At 47.6% G+C, this 6,000-nt stretch overlaps 1 pseudogene; it reads right to left on the bottom strand.

Moving 5' to 3' along the window:
• LOC121847341 overlaps positions 1 to 6,000 on the bottom strand; it is a 162,671-nt pseudogene that overhangs the window by 115,033 nt on the left and 41,638 nt on the right.

Below are 6,000 nucleotides of genomic sequence, written 5' to 3'. Positions count from 1 at the left end.
CATAAAATTGTCAGAGACTCCAGTCACCCGATGGTTTTTCAACTACCGTACGGCAAGCGGGACCGGAGCGCAAAGTCTAGGACCAAAAGGCTCCTTACAAACTTCTACCCCCCAAGCCATAAGACTGATGTACATTTAATCAAATGGCCACCCGGACTATTACATTGACCCCCGCCCCCTCCCTCTCCATTTGTTTTGTACACCGCCGCTACTCGCTGTTTATTATCTATGCATTGTCACTTCACCTCTATCTACATGTACAAATGACCTCTAACCTGTACCCCCGCACACTGACTCGGTACCGGTACCCTCTGTATATAGCCTCGTTATTGTTATGCTATTGTGTTACTTTTTATTTATCTTATACTTTAGTTTATTTGGTCAATATTTTCTTATCTCTTCTTGAACTGCACTGTTGGATAAAGGCTTATAAGTCAGCATTTCACGGTAAGGTCTACACTTGTACACAGCGCATGTGACAAATAAAGTTTGATTTGATATATGTAATAAACATGTTATACTATTGAATAATATAATGCGTTCAGATGCCAACTCAGACCCAACACTCTCTGATAGTGTTGTGGTAAGGGTATGGGGTTAAAGAGTGGGAGCTGGGGGTTCTAGTCTGAATGTGAAGTTTCCGTGTGACCACATGTGTGGTCCTGTGACGGGTCATCCCTCCAACACAACACCCAAATGGGTTGCTCATGCAAAGCTGACATACACGAACCTCAGAACAGCTTCAATGATTTGGTGGGGAAAGACATACTGCTCATCCCAGACCAGGCTCAAATCCCCCACACTCAAAAAAGATAGAGGCGACGTTATAGAGGCCAGCGTGCGGGACACGTGACGCGACTGCGTCAGCGTGTTGATAAACCGCCTCTATCTTCCATTCTATTGGTGAACACAATCACTGGAGAACAAACTGGACGAGCTCTGTCCGAGTCTATCCTATCAATTGGACCTGAAGAACTGTACAACTCCCCCTGCAACTGAATACTGTATTTTCTGATGGGCTGCCCCTAGGTGGTGAGGGTAGGCAACAACACATCCGCCCCAATGACCCTCAACATGGGGGCCTACTCAGGGGTGTGTGCTTAGTCCCCTCTTGTACACGCAGTTCACCCACGACTGCGTGGCCACGCATGACTTCAACACCATCATTAAGTTTGCAGACGACACGACAGTGGTAGGCCTGATCACCTACGACGATGAGACAGCCTCTAGGGAGGAGGTCAGCGACCTGGCATTGTGGTACCAGGACAACAACCACTTCCTCAACATCAGCAAGACAAAGATGCTGATCGTGGACTACAGGAAATGGAGGGCGGACCACGCCCCCATTCAAATCGACGGGGCTGTAGTGTAGTTCGTCGAGAGCTCAAAGTTCCTCGCTGGACCTATCATGGTCCAAACACCCCTGATTTGATTTGATGTAAAGAGAATTCCTGAAACACCACCACAGTAATACAGTACATGATAAAGTTGATAAAAAACAGAATACTGAAAAACACATTGTTTGTTTATCTTGATGTCTCAATCCCTCCAGCTCTGAGCCACCTCAGGCTCTGAAACACTAGAACCCCACTTCAGGCTCTGAAACACTAGAACCCCACCTCAGGCTCTGAAACACTAGAACCCCACTTCAGGCTCTGAAACACTAGAACCCCACTTCAGGCTCTGAAACACTAGAACCCCACTTCAGGCTCTGAAACACTAGAACCCCAGCTCTTGGCTCTGGAACACTAGAACCCCAGCTCTTGGCTCTGAAACACTAGAACCCCAGCTCTTGGCTCTGAAACACTAGAACCCCAGCTCTTGGCTCTGAAACACTAGAACCCCAGCTCTTGGCTCTGAAACACTAGAACCCCAGCTCTTGGCTCTGAAACACTAGAACCCCAGCTCTTGGCTCTGAAACACTAGAACCCCAGCTCTTGGCTCTGGAACTGCAGTAGCATAATTAAACTTCTCCAAACTAATCAAATTCTGAGGGATAAATAACAGATAAATCAAAGAACAAAACAAAGGAGATTCATTGTGTTAACTCATCCGTTAGAAATGTAACGACTGAGCTGCTGAAACATGTCTCATCTGATTATGCGTTTACATGCATTGATTTGTTTTTTTACATAAGGTGGTGTGTGTGTGGTGTGTGTGTGTGTGTGTGTGTGTGTGTGTGTGTGTGTGTGTGTGTGTGTGTGTGTGTGTGTGTGTGTGTGTGTGGGCATGTGCATGTGCATGTGCGCGTCTGCGTGTGTGTGATGGATGATATTGGTTGGCTCTGTGGGTAAGCCCATAGTACCTCCTGCTTCTGGTTAGTTAGGGGCTGGTTGAGGGTAGGCGCTGGTTGAGGGTAGGGCATTGGGTTGGGGGGTACAGCGTGTGTTTGTATTACCCTCAGGGGGGGCAGAAGCTGCTTCAATAAGCTGCTGCTCAGTGCACGGGTTAAGTTTCACCTGCAATTAACACCCCTAACACACACACCTCATGCACATACGCACAGACACACGCTCACACACAGCTGCTGGCATTTATTTACCCTGCTTGCGTGGGATGTCAAGAGAGCATGAGCAGTAAGCAAAGCTCCTGAAACACCCACCTCCTCAAACTGACCCCATCTGTAGGTAATCTTAGGTAATCACACACACGCACTCTCCTTAGAGATGAAATGATGTCATGAACACTGGCATGATTAGCCTTTGCCCTATATGCCCCTATCTCCTCTTTACCAGTCCAGCTGTGTTTATAAAAGTGTTACAGTCGTCAAAGTGAAGGTATTCATTGAGCACCCCGAATCACTGCAGTAAAGTCAATGACTGCTTTAAACACAGGCAGTCATGTACCCCCTGACTAAACACATGCTACACTATATATACAAAAGTATGTGGACACCCCTTCAAATTAGAGGATTCGGCTATTTCAGTCACACCCGTTGCTGACACGTGTTTGAAATCGAGCACACAGCCATGCAATCTCCATAGACAAACATTGGCAGTAGAATGACCTGACTGAAGAGTGCAGTGACTTTCAACGTGGCAACGTCATAGGATGCCACCTTTCCAACAAGTCAGTTTGTCAAATTTCTGCCCTGCTAGAGCTGCCCCGGTCAACTGTAAATCGCGTTATTTTGAAGTGGAAATGTCTAGGAGAAACACTACCGAGTTCCAAATTGCCTCTGGAAGCAACATCAGCACAAGAACTGCTCATTGAGAGCTGCATGAAATGGGTTTCCATGGCCAAGCAGCAGCACACAAGCCTAAGATCACCTTGACAAATACTGTAAAGCTCACCGCTATTGGACTCTGGAGCAGTGGAAACACATTTTCTGGAGGGTTGAATCACAATTCATGATCTGGCATTCCGATGGATGAATCTGTGTTTGGAGGATGCCAGGAGAAAGCTACCTGCCCCAATTCATAATGCCAACGGTAAAGTTTGGTGGGGGAGGAATAATGGTCTGGGGCTGTTTTTCCATTGTTAAGGCTAGGCCCTTTAGTTCCATTGAAGGGAAATCTTAACGCTACATCATGCAAACTTTGTTGCAACAGTTTGGGGAAGGCTCTTTCCTGTTTCAGCATTACAATGACCCCGTGAACAAAGCGAGGTCCATACAGAAATGATTTGTTGAGATCGGTATGGAAATAACCCTGAGCTGCAGTTCTCCTCTCCCCCACCATGGGTCTCCACTGAGGGTCTAGTATTGTCTGGGGTTGGCACGACTCCCGCTGGAACGGAACAGGGGTTGCTGTACCTTACCCTGTCTACTCTGCTGGACCTGCCCCCACTGTCACCCCCCAGCCAAAAACATGTGATGAATGGCCAGCTGCCCTCATCAATCATCTGTGATTGTGTCTGATGTGCGCTGTGATTGGCTAATTAGCCTCATCTGTAACCATTACTGCACAGAGAGGCAGCTGCTCAGGAAAAAAAGACAAGAAAAATACATGTGAAAAATGACACAGACAGAGAGGGCAGGGCTGTCACCTCCACGACGCCTGAACTCAATGCTACACACACATTACTGCCACACAGACACACACAGCCAGGTTCTGCCAGACCCACTCCAACACGTGAGTAAACATCAAAAGGCGCAATTTAACAGGCCATTATGTGTTGAAAACAAACATAAAACAAACGACAAAAAAGAGTGAGGTGTAACTATTCTGGAAACAACACTTTTTACTCTCTTTACTGGTGGTGGGAGGGAGTTTGAGGGAGGGGTGGGGGCAAGAGGGAGGCTAGGATACACTCATCTAGCTAGAGTACCGTACTAGCCTGGTCCCAGATCTGTTTGTGTTGTGTAGCCAACTCCTTTGGTCATTTGGCATTACCCTGACCATAGGTGTTGACAAGACAGCACAAACATATCTGGGACCAGGCTAGTTTCACCCCTCTAGCCCACAACAACAGCGGCAGCATTAGCAGCAGATCGCCTGCTAGAGTCAGTGAGAAGAGCGCACCAGCAAGCAGATCTTAGAGAGAACCCACGGGTGACTGGGTGACTGGGTGCTAGCCAAATAAAGGCACTATGATAGGGAAGTGAGCATGAGCCAGGAGAACAAATTGCAAATGGTACTATAGTCCTGGAGCTTGTCACAGTCTGACAGAGACGTAGTGAGACAAGGCAAGAAACAGAGTGAGAATTATAGAGACACACAAAGAAAGAGCGAGACAAGAGGAGAGATGCAGAGAGACACACAGAAACAGAGTGAGTCAGACAGGAGAGTGAGACATGAAGTGAAGCAGATGCAGAGAGACAGATCCAGAAGAGAGGGACATTCTGTGGAGGCAGCGAAGCAGGGCCGAGCCTGAAGCCCGTGGTAGAGAGAGGGCCAAACCACTCAGGTCGGGCCAGAATGTTCTACGCACAGGATGTGGCTCTCCCTACAGCCAGAGGATGGGGGGTGGTGGGAAGAGGAGTGGCAGAGAGGAGAAATGGGCATAGACATCCAAACAGCTGGAGGACAATGTGTGCTGTACCCTGTAAACCCTACACCCCCAGGCCAACTAAGAGAGAGGGACACTGCCCATGACAGAGTGAGGGGTAAATATATAAGCCAGGGTAGGGTAAACATAGCAAACACCACCGTCCTCCTCTGCTGCTCTCAGAACAGATCAATATGTGTGTTCCAGTGTGTGGGGATGTGATTTGGTATGTGTGTGTATGTGTGTCCATGCTAGCGAGTATTTTCCTTTTCCTGTGACCCCTTTGTGTGTTCCTGTACATTTACAAGAACCAATATAAATACATCTTCAAACTTACTTAAGTTTCATTTCTCAGACCTGTTCTCCGTATTTTTATTCAAAATCAGATTAAAACTGAAGGCAGATTAGGTTTGATAGGCTCTGAATGATTTTATTCACCGTTTTAGCAAAAAAGCCAGCCACACAAAAGAGGCCAGTCATAGATCCATCCCATAATCACATAAACACTCCATTCAGGGCTGTGTGTGTCTGTGTGTGTGTAAGACACTGGATATGGCTGGTGAGCCGACGCCCGACCACAGGGCTTCAGACGTTGTTAGTGCAGACACACTGCACGCCCCTTATGCCACCCCAAATACATCCACACACTATTAGAGGCAATTTCCCTGTTCCTCCTGGATGGAGAGAGATGAGAGAGAGAGAGAGATGAGAGAGAGAGAGAGAGAGAGAGAGAGAGAGAGAGAGAGAGAGAGAGAGAGAGAGAGAGAGAGAGAGAGAGAGAGAGAGAGAGAGAGAGAGAGAGAGAGAGAGAGAGAGAGAGAGAGAGAGAGAGAGAGAGAGAGAGAGAGAGAGAGCGAGAGAGAGAGAGATGAGAGAGAGAGAGATGAGAGAGAGAGAGAGAGAGAGAGAGAGAGAGAGAGAGAGAGAGAGATGAGAGAGAGAGAGATGAGAGAGAGAGAGAGAGAGAGAGAGATGAGAGAGAGAGAGATGCCCACGGTGGAAACACATGGTTCTGTTTACACATTGCCTGTTGTTGGACTTTTCCATGGTAACGCACTGGTGACGCCAGCT

Source organism: Oncorhynchus tshawytscha, linkage group LG01, assembly GCF_018296145.1.
Source record: "Oncorhynchus tshawytscha isolate Ot180627B linkage group LG01, Otsh_v2.0, whole genome shotgun sequence".
NCBI classification, from domain to species: domain Eukaryota; kingdom Metazoa; phylum Chordata; class Actinopteri; order Salmoniformes; family Salmonidae; genus Oncorhynchus; species Oncorhynchus tshawytscha.
The sequence above is the reverse complement of the archived record's forward strand: the minus strand, read 5'-3'. Positions and strand labels throughout refer to the sequence as shown.